Below are 17,920 nucleotides of genomic sequence, written 5' to 3' on the forward strand. Positions count from 1 at the left end.
TGGAGGGCGGTCGGGGGGGATAATAGGGAGGGGGACATGAGGTACAAAAGTAATTTCTGGTAATCGGTATGCTGCCAGTATGAATCTGGCCCTCACATCATGGGCACGAGGGGTAACAATTTGTATCTCATGAATATTCATAACGACCCCCCCCAGAAAACTAAAAACAAAACAAAAAAGCAAAAAAGATGTCCTAAAAAAAAAAAAAAGGAAAAGAAAACATATTGTAGTATTTCCAGTAAAAAATGGCCCTATTTTTGTAAACAAATGGGAATGAATGGGATGGTAAGGGTGATGATAATCATAAGAAAAATAATAATAATAGCTAATAACTTTTTGGACTTTTAATATGTGCCATATTCTGCTGCAGGCCCTCCACATACATTCAACCTCTTAATCTTCATTAAAAAAATAATAATAATTGCAGTAGGTGCAGTATAATCAATAAAGAACAAATGAAATATTTATTTTAAAAATAGTTTTGCTTATTTTAGTGACAGATAGCTCAAAACAAACTAACAGTGTTACCAAGTAGAAGTCCTCCAGAGACCTGCTTTTTAACATACACAAAAGAGGTGTCATTATGATGTTACAGTACCTGTAGATGTTAATTCTAAACTATTCTAAATTATTCTGAAAATAATTTGTTCTCTTTAAGCAAGTCCTGTACTTCTCCTACAACCTTACTTACAAAGTTGATTTGCTTAGCAGACGCTTCTTTTCCAGACTTGCTAAGGGAGACCTTCAGACTAGGTCTGTTTAAATTAGCACAAATTTTGAAATAGTGGAGCTCAAATTAGTGAGGTTTTATCTGTTACAAAGAATTTGTTTTCCATCATTGATAATTATTTCCAGGAAAGTTAAATCCACAGAAAATATTCTCCCAGTTTCCTTAATGTTTACCAAAGTCTGTGAAGTGGCTTTTAGTTACATGGGGGGAGGCAGAGGGCATGGCAGTGGCAAAGGAAAATGAGGTGCTGTAACCTGGTCTCTCAGATTTGTGGAACAGGCTCTGAGCAGCATTCTGAACCAATATTATTCCTTGTAAAAGGCAAACCAGACCTTGGAATTTTAAAGTCTAATGTGATGGAGAGAAAGTGTGCTCGTGCATACTAATACTTTATCCCCCATCAGCCTGGTAAGTTGTTAGAACCTCTTAGTTGACAAACATCCTAACAGCGCCACCAGACGTGCACCATTCCCATCCATCTTCCCCAGAGTCGGCCCTTCTCCCACTAGATAATTCTCATTGCCTCAGAGGGTTGATTTTCAACAAGTCCCCTTTCGTCTTTGGACTTTTTACTAACCTGAAACCCCACAGAGAACAGGAAGAGTGGGCACAGGATTTTTTGTTTAAGGTTTTTTATTTGTGAACGAGTGTCTGATTTCCTTTAGGCCCATGTTCATTTAGAGAGTCATGCTTTTTTTCTGTGCCTGCCCATGATGTCTTATGATTCATCTAGGTCATAAGATGTTCTTTTATAAGAAGATGCGAAAATCATAAAAATAAACAAGTAATATGGGTCCCTACATGTTTCAAACTTCAGCAAAATAGTAGTAGTAGTAATTGTTCCACAAACATAAGAAACTATTGAGTGGCTTCAGGATGCAAAGCATCTGTGTTTTCCTGGGTGGGGGCGGGGGAGGAAGGCCTGTGAGATCAAAGCAACTCTAACTCTATCATGGAAGTAGATTATTATCTATTCATAGTAGTCTATAAGTTTTAGATAGAAAAATGTTGCCAAACTATCCTGCACTGTGAATGCACAGTAATCTAAAGACTAGAAAGACCAGTTACTGCTTTCCAAATGAACAGCATTTAATAGATATAAACAGGGGAAGAAACACTTTATTGGTACAGTTTTTAAGTTGATGAATAAAAGGATATTTAGAGTATAGGGGAACATTGACTGTTTAATAAAATATAACTGGTAGGGCCTTTTAGTATTTATTATACTGCCAATAAATGTTTATTAAATATGAGACTGTATGAGACTACCTTCCTATATGCTTTCATTAAGTTGCCTGCAGTATACTAGGCACTGGGTATATAATGGTTAGCAAAAATGAGCACAGTCACTATACTCATTGAGCTTATGGTCTAATGAAGTTATAGATGTAACATATGCATGAGTATAAATAGTCAAAAAATTAATTTTTAATTTGGGTTTCTATAGGGTTTTGCTTAGCCTGACAGATTTTCTACAGATAGGCTAGTATCTGTAAAAGTTGAGAAGTAGTAAGGCCTTATCAATTTAGGTGTGTTTCTTCTTCTTCTTCTTTTTTTTTTTTTGTTTTATATCTCTGAAATGTAACTTAGTTTGTAAGATTTGTATTTATCGTTAGGTGTTTTAAGTAGCTCATATAAATGCTAGTCATGTTATTGCAGTGTAGTAAAACTTCCATGAAGCAAGGTTTTCCACAGGACTGAAATTGAACATAGTATGCCCCTGGATGTGTACTTGTGCTTGACACATAGCAGGCACTCAGTAGATATTTGCTGAAATAATTAATTCATATTCATAGATACTCCCATCTAGACAAGTGGACTGCCATTTATTCACAGCAAATTTTGCTGCTATGGGGGACAGAGCTATTGTCACATGACTTTAATTTAAATTGCATGGCTTTTATCCATTGCATTTTTTCCATCCCCAAATGATGCTGTTTCCTTTCAGTATCTATTGTGGTTTTCCTAATATGTACCATAGTACAGAATCAGCAATTGCCATTATTTCAGCAGCATATTGCAAAGCTTTTCCAACGTATTTTATTACACCATGTGCTTGTCTCATGGAAACAAAATCAAAACAGGAGTTTTTCAATGGGAGAATTAAGTAATTTTTAATGGTAATAGAATGGAAAACTATACAAGTAAACTTTTTCTTGGAAAATTGGGTTTCTTAAGATATGACCAAACAGGAGATGAAGAGTTGAAATGTCCTTTCCTGTTTCATCAGGCTCATTTAAAATATATTTGTTGAAAGGAGTAAAGTAAAATCTTGGAAAGTGGGTTGTATTAAAGTCCAAGAGCTTTAGCAGTACATCAAGAACCACTTATTTCTTCTGTACTGAATCTACGCATGGCATTGTACTTTCTACTCAAAAATGAGCATTGAGAGTATCTTGCCCTGACCAGTTTATAGTTTGACGTATTTATATACACAAAACCAGAACATACAGTGGGTTTTACAATAGGGACAGATTCTCTAGTTGTTAGAGTTTGATAAAAAGGGAATTAAATATGCTATTTTAAAAATGTATAACTTTTCTGCCCCCACTGGCTGCTCTGAAAAGCCATCTTTGCATTGTTTCCGGTCCGGCTCTGCACTTTTGCCACAACCACCTCCTCCATGGCCATGGACTTCGGCAGCTCTATCGCCAGAGTTCCCAATGTCTCGCTTTTTTTTCAGTCCGTTGCATCAGATCCCCGGTGTGCCCCACCATGTCAGACATGCTGTGGACACCAGCTCCGAGATCGCCACCAAGGACTTAAAGGAGAAGAAGGAAGTTGTGAAGGAGGCGGAGAGGGGAAGAGACGCCCCTGCTAATGGGGACGCTCATGAGGAAAATGGGGAGCAGGAGGCTGACAATGAGGTAGACGAAGAAGAGGAGGAAGGTGGGGAGGGAGAAGAGGAGGAGGAGGAAGGCGATGGTGAGGAAGAGGATGGAGATGAAGAGGAGGAGGCTGAGAGAACTATGGCAAATGGGCAGCTGAAGATAATGAGGACGACGATGTTGACACCAATAAGCAGAAGACCGATGAGGATGCCTAGACAGCAAAAAGGAAAAGTTAAACTTAAAAAAAAGGCCGCCGTGACCTATTCGCCTTCCACTTTGCGTCTCAGGATCTAAACCACCAACCAAACCACGAGAATTTGCCACAGGGAAGGAAAAAAGAACCAAAACTTCCACAGCCCCGCTTTTCTTCTTAAAAATACTTTAAAAAGGAAAATCTGTTTGTATTTTTAATTTACATTTTATATTTTTTACATAATGTAGGGGTCAGAAATTTTTGATGATCTCAGATGACCAAACCAGCCTTCCAAGCGTTCGTTCTCTGTCCTACTTCTGCCTTTACTTGGTGTGACTGTGTTCATTATAATCTCAAAGGAGAAAAAAAACCTTGTTAAAAAAAAAAAAAAGCAAAAACAACACAAAAACCATCTTATTCCGAGCATTCCAGTAACTTTTTTGTGTACATACTTAGCTGTGCTATAAGTAGTTGGTTTGTATGAGATGGTTAAAAAGGCCAAAGATAAAAGGTTTCTTTTTGTCTTTTTTTTGTCTATGAAGTTGCTGTTTATTTTATTTATTTATTTTTTTGGCCTGTTTGATGTCTGTGTGAAACAATGTTGTCCAACAATAAAACCACAATTTTATTTTGCTGAGTTGTTCTAACAACAATAACAAAAAAAAAAATGTGTAACTTTTCTGTCGAATGATCCTTTACATAGCTCAGCAGCTAAGGACAAATGATGGGACAGAATGGATGGATTGCAAGGTAAGAAGAGCAAGGGAACAGGCAGAATGAGGAGAGAGAGAGAGACACCTACTGTGAGTGTGTGAGAATCAAGTGAGATGAGGAGAGAAGAAGATGAGATGTGGAGAAGAAGTGCAGAGGAGGGCAGCTGCGGAGACTGCATTCGCCACACTCACAGTGGTGGTGCTCTGCTGTTCTCCCACTCCCATCTGCTTAGTTTCTAGGTTCTGCTTGGCTTCAGCATGCTGACAAGTGCCAGGTGCCTGACAGTGTTGCGTTGTGCTGGGCAGCATAACTGTTTTCTTGTTCTAGCTATTCCCTGGGGCCCTAGGCATCATTTTCCCCTCTGCTACTTGCACATCCGCTCTGGAGTGTTATTGGGTTAGGACGGAGCCAGTCAACAAACATATGAAATAATAATGGAAAGATCAGTGGATGGGGAGACAAGGGAAGTCAGGAGATATAGAATATAGTCCCACCTCTGCTACTAAGTAGTTGTGTGACTTTGGGCATGTCACTTTCTACTCTTAGTTTCCCCAAAAATGTCAAATGAAGGGTGTGAACTAGAAGATCTTTGAGCACTTCTAGCTCTGGCATTTGGATGAGCCCATGACTATAGGGGGTCTTGTTCTCAGAGGACACCTATTATGGTTTCTAATATGACATAGTATTAGGTTTGTTTACTTCATGGGACAGTTTTGAGGTTCCGCTAGTATAAAAGATGTGAAGACACTTTGGAAATTCTGAAGAATCATATGAAATGAAGATGATATGAGTGATTAAAGTATACTTTCCCCAAAGATATATAATGATAAAAATTAAAATAGTTCCATTTAAATGAATGTAAGGCAAATTATAGAGGCCTTAAAAACAGACGTGCAGTTGTACTTGTAGAGAAATATGCCACTTACAAGTACACAGATCAAGGAACTGATTCAATAAACATAGCCTGATATTGACTGGTTAAGCAGCGAGGCCGCAGGGGTGAGACACTCTCCTTTTCTTCCCAATCCCCCTACTGCTTCTCAAGGTTACTTTTTAAACCCTAGAAAGCAACAGGTAGTGGATCGTGTACTTTTTTTCTCTGTCACTATCACTCATCTACTCTCTGAAGGCTGAAAGAGAACATTAAAGCCTGTACTGAAGGGAATGGGTCATCTTGACCCAATGGCAGAGAGAACATGAGGCTGCCTCGCATGCTGGCTTGTCAGCCTTGTCCTCATGTGTGACGCAGAAATAGCAGCGGAGGCGGCCACCGTCTGCCTTTGTCTTAGTGGTTGCATCTTCTCTGCCCCATCCCCATTCTTTTCTTTCATGTCCTTGCAACATTTTACTGTTCTAACTTACTTTTCTAGAATATAAAGAGAAAAGAAAAAAGGAAAACATCTAGAAGGTGGGGGAGGGGAAGAAGAGGAAGGAAAATAAAGACGAAAACCATTATGGTGAGGTCATAGGGAGGGCTGGGTTCCTTCTCTCTCTCTCCTTCAGTATGACAGAGTTGTTAAGTTTACTTTGTATCTTATCTTTCAATTTGACTTCACTCTTTTCCTTAGTTACCTTTAGTCCCCAGTCAGTGACATCTGAGAAAATTATAGACAGGCCAAACAATAAGAACCAGCATTCTACCTCTCAGCAGACCCTTACCATATAGGACTGGCAATAGTTTTAGAAAGGACAGTAAACCTGGTAAGACCAAACCACCCTAGCATGCACAGAAGTTACAGCAACAACATATGTTTTGCCGTTTACAGAGTTCAATTTACAGATTTGACTTACTAAGGAAAGAAGGAAAAAAAATGCAGGACTCTCGTGGTGAGTGTGAGAAAACTTACTCGTTCAGGTTGGAAAAGCAACATTAAAAATCAGAAACAGGCCCACCAGCCTAGATATGTCCAAAACTAGTACTTTGGTAACACTATTATGACTTCCAGCAGATTAAATTTCAAACTGTGGAAGGGCTTCAGAATAAGGAAAGGCTTAGTATCCCACTAATAGGGTTTATTAAATTTAGATAAAACAGATGTTTCTCAATGGCAGCAGCTCTGAATCACCAAGATCAAAATGGATGAAGAGAACAAAAACAAGCTAATACTTCACTAAAAAGGTGAACCATTTAACTTATATGGTTTCAGAACCTGGCCACGCTTATACCTAAAGCTTTCAGTTTAAACCCCATGAAAGGAGGCATTAATTGGGAGAAAATTCCTTAAAACTGATTAAATGTGTATACATTTATGTTGACTTGCTGACATTCTGGAAGTGGTACTGTGAGAAGAGAATGAGCTTTAAGGGCAGGTGGTCCTGAGTTCAAATGTCAGCTACCTTACCTGTTCTTATGACCTTTGGCAAGTTGCTTAATTTCACTGAAACTCAGTTTTCTTATCTACAAAATGGGGTTCTTTTAAAATTTTTTTTTTATTATTTAACTTATTTTTTGAGTGGTAATTGATTATACATGTGTATGGGGTACAGAGTTTGAGTATTTGTGTACAGTATGCAATGATCAGATCAATATAATTAGCATGTCCATCATTACAAATCATAATTATTCTGTGTGTCCCTTACCTAATTACTGCTTCTCTCCCCCCCCACCCCCTCCACCTCTAGTAACTATAGGTCTGTTCTCTTCTTCTGAAAGTTTGACATTTTATTATGGTCTCTCTCTCTCTCTTTCTCTCCTTCTTTCTCTTTCTTTCTTTCTCTCTTTCTCCTTCTTTCTCTCTTTCTTTCTTCCCACTTATGAGTTAGAACATATGGTATTTCTCTTTCTGTGCCTGGCTTACTTCACTTAACATAATTTTATCCAAGCTCATCCATGTTGCTGTGAATGGCAGAAGTTCATTCTTTCTTTTGGCTGAATAGTATACTATTGTGTGTATATACTACATTTTCCTTATCCAGTCATCTGTTGATGGACATTTAGGTTGGTTCCATATCCTGGCTATTGTAAATAGAGCTGTGATGAACATGGGAGTGCAGGTGTCCCTTCAACATGATGATTTCCATTCCTTTGGGCATATACCCAGAAGTGGGATTGCTGGGTCATATGGTAGTTCTATCTGTAGTTGTTTGAGAAACCTCCATACTATTTTCCATAATGGCTGCACTAATTTACAGTCCCACCATCAGTATAGAGGAGTTCCCTTTTCTCAACATCCCTGCCAGCATTTGTGGAAGTATTAGCCAGAGCAATCAGGCAAGAGACAGAAATAAAGGGCATTAAATTTGGAAAAAACGAAGTTAAATTGTCACTGTTCACAGATGACATGATCCTGTATATGGAAAAACCCATAATTCTACCAGAAAAACTCTTAGAACTCATAAACAAATTCAGTAAAGTTGCAGGATACAAAATCAATACACAAAAATCAGTAGCATTCTTATACACCAACAACAAACAAGCAGAAAAAGAAATCAAGAAAGCAAGCCCATTTAAAATAGCTGCCAAAAGAATAAAATATCTAGGAATAAATTTAACCAAAGAGGTGAACGATCTCTACAATGAGAACTACAAAACACTGCTGAAAAAAATTGAAGAGGACACCAAAAGATGGAAAGACATTCCATGTTCATGGATTGGAAAAATTAATGTTGTGAAAATGTCCATACTACCCAAAGCAATCTACAGATTTAGTGCAATCCCATCAAAATAAAAATGACATTCTTCACATAAATAGAAAAAACAATCCTAACATTCATATGGAACAACAAAAGACCCTGAATAGCCAAAGCAATCCTAAGCACAAAAATAAATAAATAAATAAAACCAGAAGCATTGCACTATCGGACTTCAAACTATACTACAAAGCTATAGTAACCAAAACAGCATGGTACTGGTATTAAAAACAGACACATGGGCCAATGGAAGAGAATAGATAACTCAGAAAGCAACCAAGGTATTTACAGCCAATTGATCTTCAATAAAGACACCAAGAACATACATTGGGGAAAGGACAGCCTCTTCAGTAAATGGTGCTGGGAAAACTGATATCCATATGTAGAAGAATGAAACTAGACACAAACCTCTTGCCATATACCAAAATCAATTAAAAAATGGATTAAAGACTTAAGTATAAGACCTGAAACTATAGAACTCCTAGAAGAAAACATAGGGGAAACATTTCAGTATATAGGACTGGGCAAAAACTTTACAAATAAGACCCCAAAAGCACAAGCAACAGAAGAAAAAATAAGTGGGATTATGTCAAACTAAAAACCTTCTGCGTAGCAAAGGAAATGATCAACAGAGTGAAAAGACAACCTACAGAATTGGAGAAAATATTTGCAAACTATGCATCTGAGACGGGATTAATATCCAGAATATACAAGGAACTCAACTTCACAGTAGAAAAACAAATAATCCAATTTTAAAAATGGGGAGAGGAGCTGAATAGACATTTTTCAAAGGCTGACATACTAATGGCCAACAGGTACATGAAAAAATGCTCAACATCACTAATCATCAGGGAAATGCAAATCGAAACCACATTGAAATATCATCTCATGCCAGCTAGACTGGCTGTCATCAAAACAACTGAGAATGTGGTTGTTTTGAAAACTGAACAAGATAATATATGTATAGCACCTGGCTCACAGTAGGTGCTTAACAGATATTGGCTCTTTGGTATTTAAAGCTGCTTTTGCTCATAGTGTCATGTCCAAGTATGTTAGGACCAGTCTTCTAGAGCTTGATTAGGAGCTTTAGATTAGCAGTCTCCAAAGACGGATGGACTCAGATGATCCTTTGTGGGGTGAGAAGAAAATATTAGAAATTCTATTCATAGTCATTTCATCTAAAACATAAGAAAGTATTTAAATTGCACTAATATTTAACATATGGGTTGACCCTGGTGCTCTCATTTGGTCCATGTTGGAGGGTCACCATCATACTCTAAATGAGGGATCCTGAGGAAAGTGTGAGATCCACAATTTGGTGGGGGTTGATAGTGATATACACGTTCTTTTGTTCACTTTCAGCATATTGTGACGTATTTCAGTTTACATGTGCCTGGGTAAGTAGATCTGTGTTCTTTAGTATTATCTCAACCTGTGGTTTCTTTGTAGGAATATTCTGAAGCCATTTGACCATGATGTGTAGGTTAGATAAAGCTAGATAAACTAACCCATGCAAAGGAGAAGTGGGTTGATGATAATAATAATAAGGCAAGGACAAGAAAATGGTGGAGCTAGTTGACATTTCTCCTACAGGTTACCTCATAACTTATTTGGCCAAGTTATAAAGTGAAAATGAAGTTAATCTAATCAGACCTGACAAGCTGTCAGCCCCAAAACAAGAAATTATCAAGAACATTTTTTGATTTATACCCACTGTCTTTAACAAAGAAGCTTACTCTAGGTATATATTGTGCTTCGATATATTAGCTAGTGATAGTAGTACATGTATATGCTTTATAAATATACCTATTGGGGGTATGTGCTCAAACTTTTTTTTACTAACAAGAATGTTCAATCAAAACAATTTGGAGACTGCTGGTTTAGATAAGGAAAGCAGTTGCTGCCTATGGAGTCTCTTATCTTCTCTAATTCTGTATCTGCTTCTTAGAGAGTTTGGTTTGGTTTGGTTTGGTTTTTTGCCTAATGATTCTGCTGTAGTATAACTAGTATGACAGAGAATAATATATCTAAATCCACTGAAGACAAATTGAACACAGTTTAGGGAACTTCATTTCTTGATAAACGTTTCTTGTGCAGAAGTAAAAGACCAATCCCTGCCCTTGAGATTTTAAAAATCTACAGCAAGAGAAGGGTGATTATAATTAACAGTATTGTACGGTATATTTTGAAATAGCTAGAAGAGAGGATTTTGAATATTTTCACCACAAAGAAATGATGAATGTTTAATATGATGGAAATGCTAAATACGCTGATTTGATCATTACACAATGTATATATGTATCAAAACATCTCACTGTACCCCATAAATATGTACAATTATTATGTGTCAATTAAATAAAAGTAAATATTTAGTTCAGGAAAACTAAGAAAATGTTACAAAGCAACATGTGAATGCATGCCTACAGGGTAATGGAAATTCTTGATAAAGATACACCCTTATTTGATGTAGTAGATTTGTTTCTGGGGGAAAAAAGTGTATACATTTTATTTCTTTAAATCTGGGTCAGTTGGTAACCAGTAAACCAGTAGCAGAGAGTATAAAACAGATCTTTCCAAAAAAGGAACTAACCTAATCTGATCATTCCTCTCAGCATTCCTATAGTGTATGATTTTAACAAGATTTTTTTTTCTCCTTTTTTTTTTTCCTTAAATTTTTATTTTGTCAATATACAATGTATATGATTATTATGGTTTTTTTCTCCTTTTTGTCTTTTTTCGTGACCGGTAACGGGATCGCAACCCTCGGTGTTGCGCCCGTACCGCGACCGGCAACGGGATCACAACCCTCGGTGTTGCGCCCGCACCGCGCTCAACCAGTGAGCGGACCAGTCTCTATATGGGATCCGAACCCTCGGCAGGAGCGCTTCTGCGCTCCCAAGTGCCGCACTCTACCGAGTGCGCCACCAGGCCGGCCCTTAACAAGTTTTATATACATATCCATATATCGTTTAGTAATATACTATTCTTATATCCTGCATGGCTCTTTGCATAATAAAAGGCATATAGCAGGTGCTTAATAAATATTTTTAAAATGTAAGAAAATGAAATGCAGGCTTCTCAAAGATACCAGTTCCTGGAAAGTTAGCCGTTATCCCCTGAGATGGCCACATTTAATTCCTAGAGAAGATAACTTGTTGAGACCTTGCCATAGTACAGCTAAAGTGTCAGTCGTAGTCCTGTGACTCCCTTCCCTTCACCAGAGTCATGATATAGGGACAGCCCTATGGGCATAAATGTACCAAACATACTGATGATCTCTCATAGTTCTTTGACAGCCACTACTTATTCAGCATTTAGTGTACGCAAGACACTTATGCAGATATTATTATTTTATGTAGTTGTCACAGTTGCTCTATGAGGTATTATTATCTCCATTTTATAGATGAGGAAATTGAGGCTGGCACAGGTTAAGAGATTTGCCCAAATGTCACATAGCTAGTATGCAATGGAGCCAAGATCCAAAAGCAAGTATGTCAGACTACATTACCCAAGCTCTTGCCCGTTCTACTGTGCTATGTTCTACAGAACTGTGAAATGGTGCTCATGTATTAATGATGTGTTCAATTTTGCATTTTAAGGAGCTATATTTATTGGCAGTAAGACACAGAGAACTGTTGTTATAACTTGGCGACGCTTTTGGTGGCCCTGGGGAAATAATAGTCATTCAAGGCTGTAGACAAGGTTTCTAAATTCCAATTCAGTTTAGGAGGAAGTTCATTCAGTTTTATAGTATCCTAACTTAGAGTACACAGGGATGAGATTCCTAGAAACTTTGAGTCTATGTCAGGTTATTTTTGTGTTTCAGTCTCTTGAAGGTGGCAACAATCTCACATTTTCAAATTTCCAAAGATGGAAATTGTTAGTAGTCATACCATAATCTGTTTTCCAAACCCACACATTTTGTTGCCAAGGCCGTGTAAGCACTGTTCTTATAGGGTATAGTAATGAATGACTCAAAGTCATATTGAGTCTTAAAGATGAACCTGAGTCATACAGAAAAAAATTAATTATGTTCATTTTACTCTGGTAGAATATATTTTAAAAGATTTTTATCAGAAGAATAATTAAAACAAAAAAGTGATTTCTAGTAGTTCATTTCTAAAAAGAGGATAGAGTAAATCCAGAAACTCTGCAGAGAAAGCATTATGTGGCTGTTATGTGAAGGGAAATGAGAAATACTTGCCGTATACACAAACATTTAGCCATCTGGCTCTTTATGTATCTTGTATTTTCCAGTTTTAGTTCTGCTCCACTGACTCAAATTCACAACCGATTCCCTTAATTTATAGGGGAGGAACTTATGGCCTAGGAGGCAGATTCTAATGATACGGCTCTGGTCATCACAGCTTGCAGCCCAGAGTGTTTTTTCCTCCTGGTGGACAGCTATGGCTATCTCAAAGAGAGAAGAGGCTTTTAAGAATTCAAGATTAGAGCAATTCAAGAACTCTAAGCTAATCAGAGGGCAGTAGGTGATAACACCCTAAAGCCTAAGTGAATTTCATAGGGTAGGAGCCAAATAATATATATCAAAGCCTATTAAATCTATCACCCTTTATCTCCCTCTCTTTCCTACCCTTCCATTGTCTCTTCCTTGCTTTCTCTCTTTGTCCCTTTGTGTATGTCTCTTTTCAAGCCCTTTCATGGTATCCCCCTTTTTTGTACTTTCTTTGCTTCCCACTTCCTTTTTCCACTTCTTGTATTTCTCTCCATCTTTATTTTTTTGTATGTATTCCTTTTTCTGTTTCTTTCCCTCCTTTCTGCCTTCTTTTTGTTCCATCCCTTATTTCATTTCTCCACTCCCCATGAATTACCCATCATATCACATTAAGATATGTATATGTATGTAAAATAAGTAAATGTTAATGTTTATTGAGCAGCAACTAGATTGTATTTATTACTGCAAAGGGGAAAACATCTCCCAATTATGTAACACTGTACGTTTGGCTTACAACTGAAAATTTTCTTTTGAGTCACAGCCCTCAGCAAAATAAAATTCCCTTCCTTCTTCTTTAACCGTAATTGTGTCTTTTGTGCTCCTCTCTACTTTTAGGATTAATTAACAGCCACATTTTTGCATTTCATTTTGTGTCCATTATTTCTTGAATTTGGGGAAGCTAAAATTGCTGCTTAATGAAAAAGAGAGGTTATGGAGAATTTTTCAGATGTGGGTTTAGGAATCTAGTATTCTGAGTTTCTGGGGTTCAGACATGCCACATGTACATTCTGTTCTGGAAGCTCTAATGGGGAATGGCAGAATAGGGGATTTCCTGATGGTTAAAACCCCTCATGAAAAAACTTTATTTTAGACCAATGCATGCTTGATTTGCTTTTCTTCACCTAAATAAACAGGGATTTTTATTTTGGTTTTAATTATTTCCTTGTCCTGAAAAATGATTGCATGTAAAATGAAGCCCCTCTCAGTTTGGTAATGTTCCACTGGTTAACCGACTAAGTTCATCAATGGTTTAGAAAGTGAATGAACGAGTGAGTGAATCGCTTGATAGAGAGATTCACTTAAATCATTTCTGTTGCATGCTATATTGTTTATAATGAGCCTTGTAATATCTAATGTTTTGCCTCTTTTCAGTCGGGGTTTTTTGGTTTTTTTTTTTTTTTTTTTTTTTTTTTTTTTTTTTCTTTTTAGCATAGTTCCCGGCACTGTCACAAACCCTTTGATTCTTTGAAAGCAAAACTCTTAATTTCTTTTCTTAAAATGTTCATTTTCATTAAAGTGCTATTTAACATTAGATATTAACTTTGACAGATGTTAACGCTGCTTCTCAATTAGATGAAGTGTATTCTTGGGAAGATGCCAATTTGAATCGAATATATTTGAATTTGGTGTGTGAACTGAACTGTTGTTTAAGCCTTACCCATCCATCATATGGGTGATGGAGCAGCTAGCTAGTTTTGTACATAAGTGTTTTATTTTGTTTCATTTCATAGAAATATTTAAATATTAGAAAATGGCTTCCTATTCGAGCAAAGTGAACTTCATATAAATTTATAACAAGATCCTGTCCTTAGACTGCCTAGAATTTAAATTGGCAGACACTACTTTGTAAAATGCTTCCCATGGTCAATGTTAATATTTTAAAATCCTTTTTCTAATAGATAGGAAGTCTATCTCTATTTACCCTTTGACAACTGATGAATCCTATTGAACTATTATATGTCATCTTTAGGCAGAGGCACTGCAGATATGAGTTCAAAATTGCCAAGTAAGGCAAGCATTTAATTTTAAAATTTTAAAAATAATCCAATCAAAGGTGACAACTAAAGTGTGGACACTAAAAAAAAAAAAAAAAAAAAAGTGTGGACACTAGAAAGAATTGGACTTGAGTCAGAAAAACTGGGTTGGATCCCTACCTCTGTCATTAACTTAGCTGGGTCACTTGGAGCTGCTCAACTCTGGACTGCAGTATCCTCTCTAAAGGCTCAGCTTTAACATCTCATATTCTATATACTGGAGAAAGCTTGGTTGAGGAAAGCTGGATCCTCTTGTTTATCAGCCATTCACACCAGCCCGGCAGCTCTGAGGTCAGTCTCCAGCTGCATTTTCATTTTTTTATAATCCCCTAAATCCTTGCTAGGCTTTCATTGCTAGTTTGTTTCCCTGGGAATTTGCATTTAGAGACATTGAGGGCTTCCTTTGAAATTTTTCTGTGCTCATAATTTTAATGAAAAATTACTTAGAGTTGGATGAAAAATGCAAGAATCAAAAGTCCTGTTTGAATGTTTCTGTAAAATCAGACTGTTTCCATCATGACTAATGTACCTTTACTATTTCAGAGCTTTGAAGTCAATATGTTTAAATCTTGGTATGGTGAGGCATCTTTTCATTTTCTCCCATTAAACATGCTAGCATTTTATCACTTATTCCTTGTTCTAAACATTCTTTTCTTTTTTTTTTTTTCTTAAACTATTTTTAAACTGATATAGAATAGCATACTCTTTCATTATCTTACAAAAATCAGGAGTCTCATTTTATCAGGATGGAGGAACTGGCATCTTCCACACTAGCCAATAATTTTTATATTTGAGAAAAATAGAGTCAAGGTCAGGACCCACAGCGAAGAGCCATTTGCATTATACCTCATAAGATACTTTATAATCAAAATGTCAAATGCAATTTTTTTTACTTCCCAGGAAACTGGGCCTTGCTAAGTCTTCACAAGTTGTACTAGTGTCCAAGAAAATAAAGACAACTCAGTAGTTACTTCATAATTTCCCCAGCATTCTTGGTTGTTGTGTTTGTCTGCTTTGCTGGTTTCTATGGCATGGTGTGGTGGATTGAATTATGTCCCCCGAAAATCCATTGAAGCTTGAATTGTGTTCCCCAAGTTTTATGTATTAGAAATTTAGCCCCCACTGTGACTATTAAGAGGGTAGCAAATCCTATCATGGTAATTGAAAGGTGGATCTTTGAAGAGGTGATTGGATTGTAGGACCGTGTAGTAGTGAATGGATTAAAGGGTACTTCTGAGGACTTTAAAAGGAGAGTCTGTCTTTCTCTCTCTCTTTCTGTCTCTGCTCTCTCCACTTCCACCATCTTGCAATATGAGACCCCTGGGTCACTGTTGCCAGCAACAGATGGACATTGGACTTCCCAGCCCCAGAAACTGTAAGCAATAAATTTCATTGCCTTTTTAAATACTCAGTTCCATGCATTTTGTTAATAAGCAACAGAAATGGACTAATACACAAAGCAAGGTAGTTTAAATTCCTGGGTTTTATCAGTAAAATAAAAAAAGGTTTGAATAGATAATATCATAAAAAAAAGAAAAAAAGAAAAAAAAGGCTAGAATGATTGAGCAGCAAGGCTCCATATCACAAGAAAAACTTATTAGCCTGATCCTCAGTTACATTTTAGGTACTTGAAAATTTCATTGATTTAAAATGGTTTGAATTGCACTGAGCTAAAATTTACCTTTCCTTGGTTTGCTAGGAAATAAAGTAAACAAAATAATTTGTGTCAAAGTGTTGAAAAATTAGCTGTATGATAACTTCAGAATGTGTATTGTTTTAATGAAAAAGCTAGAGCTAGATACAAAAAGCTCTTCATTAAAGAAGGCCTAGCATTATAATCCAAAGGGCAGACAAAACAAGCATAGGTGAGGATATGGAGAAATTGTAACCCTCATACATTGCTGGTGAGAATGTAGAATCGTGCGGCTGTTGTGGAAAAGCTTGTTGGTTCCTCAAAAAGTTAAAGATAGAATTACCTTTATGTCCCAGAATTTCCACTCCTAGCTATATACCCAAGAGAAATGAAAACATATGCAGGCACTTCATAAAGTTCATGGAAAGAATTAAAAGGTAGCACAGTCTTTTCATGAACCTCTTGAAGATCCCACACTAAAACTTGTATGTGAATGTTCATAGTGTTATTCAAAATAGCCCAAAAGTAGAAACAGCCCAAATGTCCATCAACCCATGAATGGATAACAAAATGTGGTATAGCCATGCAATGGAGTATTATTAGGCAATAGAAAGGATGAAGTGCTGATACATGCTACAATACGAATGAAACCTCAAAAACATGCTAAGAGAAAGAAGCCAGACACAAAAGGCAATATATTGTATGATTCTACTTATATGAAATGTTTCATAATAGGCAAATCTATAGAAACAGAAAGTAGATTAGTGGTTGACAGGAGCTGCGGGGTGGGAGGAATGTGCAGTGACTGCTAATGGGTACCGGGTTTCTTTGCGGAACAATGAAAATGTTCTAATATTGAGTAGTGGTGATGGTTGCACAACTCTGTGAATAAACTAAAAACCATTGAATTGTATACTTTAAAAAGGTAAATTTTGTGGTACGTGAATTATATGTGAATAAAACTGTTATATATATAGAAAACATCAGCGACTGTATTACCATAACTATTTGAAATTTTAAAAGTATTTTTAAATTATATTTTCTGTTCTGGGCTGGGGAGGGGGGAATGGGAAGTTAGTATTTAATGGGTACAGAGTTTCAGTTGCGGAAGATAAAAAAGTTCTGCTGATGGGTGGTGGTGAGGGTGTTGCACGACAATGTGAGTGTACTTAATCCTACAGATCTGTAAACTTAAAAATGGTAAAATTAGGTAATTTTATGTTATGCAAGTTTTACCATATAATAAAAATCTATAACCCTAAAAAATGACATTTTGTATTATTCTAAGTTATAAGGCTTATTTTCCTTTCTTTTTCTCCTTTTTAACAGGAAAACTGAACATGTTGTTGGCTTTTTGTTTTTTATGCATGAGATTCTTCTGGTCTGTGTTTTACAACTTCTCCCCAATATGTGTGTGTGTGGTTTGGAGGGGGAGCGTATACACACACATATATGTCTTTTTCTTGGCTTTGAATGAGAACTTAAAAGTATTTTTTAAAACTTTATTTGCCAGTAGGAAAATAGAGAAGCCAAACCATAGGAAATTTATGTTAAATTATAAAATAGTGAAATGCTGTTCTCAGAGTATGGGTTATCACAGATTTCCTGATTTTCTTGGATAATCTTGGCTCCTTGAATGGGAAAAACATTTATACTTTATAAATATATGACATCTCTATATCTTCCTATAAGCATTTTTCTTCGTATAGCAGGATAGAATGAGCACCAAAATGTATTGAAAATACAAACACGGTGAGTTTCAGAATGCAAAGGAAGGGATGGGCAAAACTGAAAAAAAGAAAATGTAGCAATGAGGAAGTCACTGAAAAAGGAATTAAATGATTTCTAAAGGCCATGGAACTTTGTTATGACCCAAGCAGTTTGTAGGGTCCAAGTTTGTAACCTCTCAGGATTAATCT

The 17,920-nt window shown here is 36.6% G+C and overlaps 1 protein-coding gene and 1 pseudogene across 2 annotated transcripts in view; both read left to right on the forward strand.

The window, feature by feature from the left end:
- AMMECR1 (Alport syndrome, mental retardation, midface hypoplasia and elliptocytosis chromosomal region gene 1) overlaps positions 1 to 17,920 on the forward strand; it is a 115,287-nt gene that overhangs the window by 78,021 nt on the left and 19,346 nt on the right. The window lies entirely within an intron of this gene.
- LOC103596466 lies at positions 2,370 to 3,776 on the forward strand (annotated as a pseudogene).

Source organism: Galeopterus variegatus, unplaced genomic scaffold (assembly GCF_000696425.1).
Source record: "Galeopterus variegatus unplaced genomic scaffold, G_variegatus-3.0.2 Scaffold2018, whole genome shotgun sequence".
Lineage (NCBI taxonomy): Eukaryota > Metazoa > Chordata > Mammalia > Dermoptera > Cynocephalidae > Galeopterus > Galeopterus variegatus.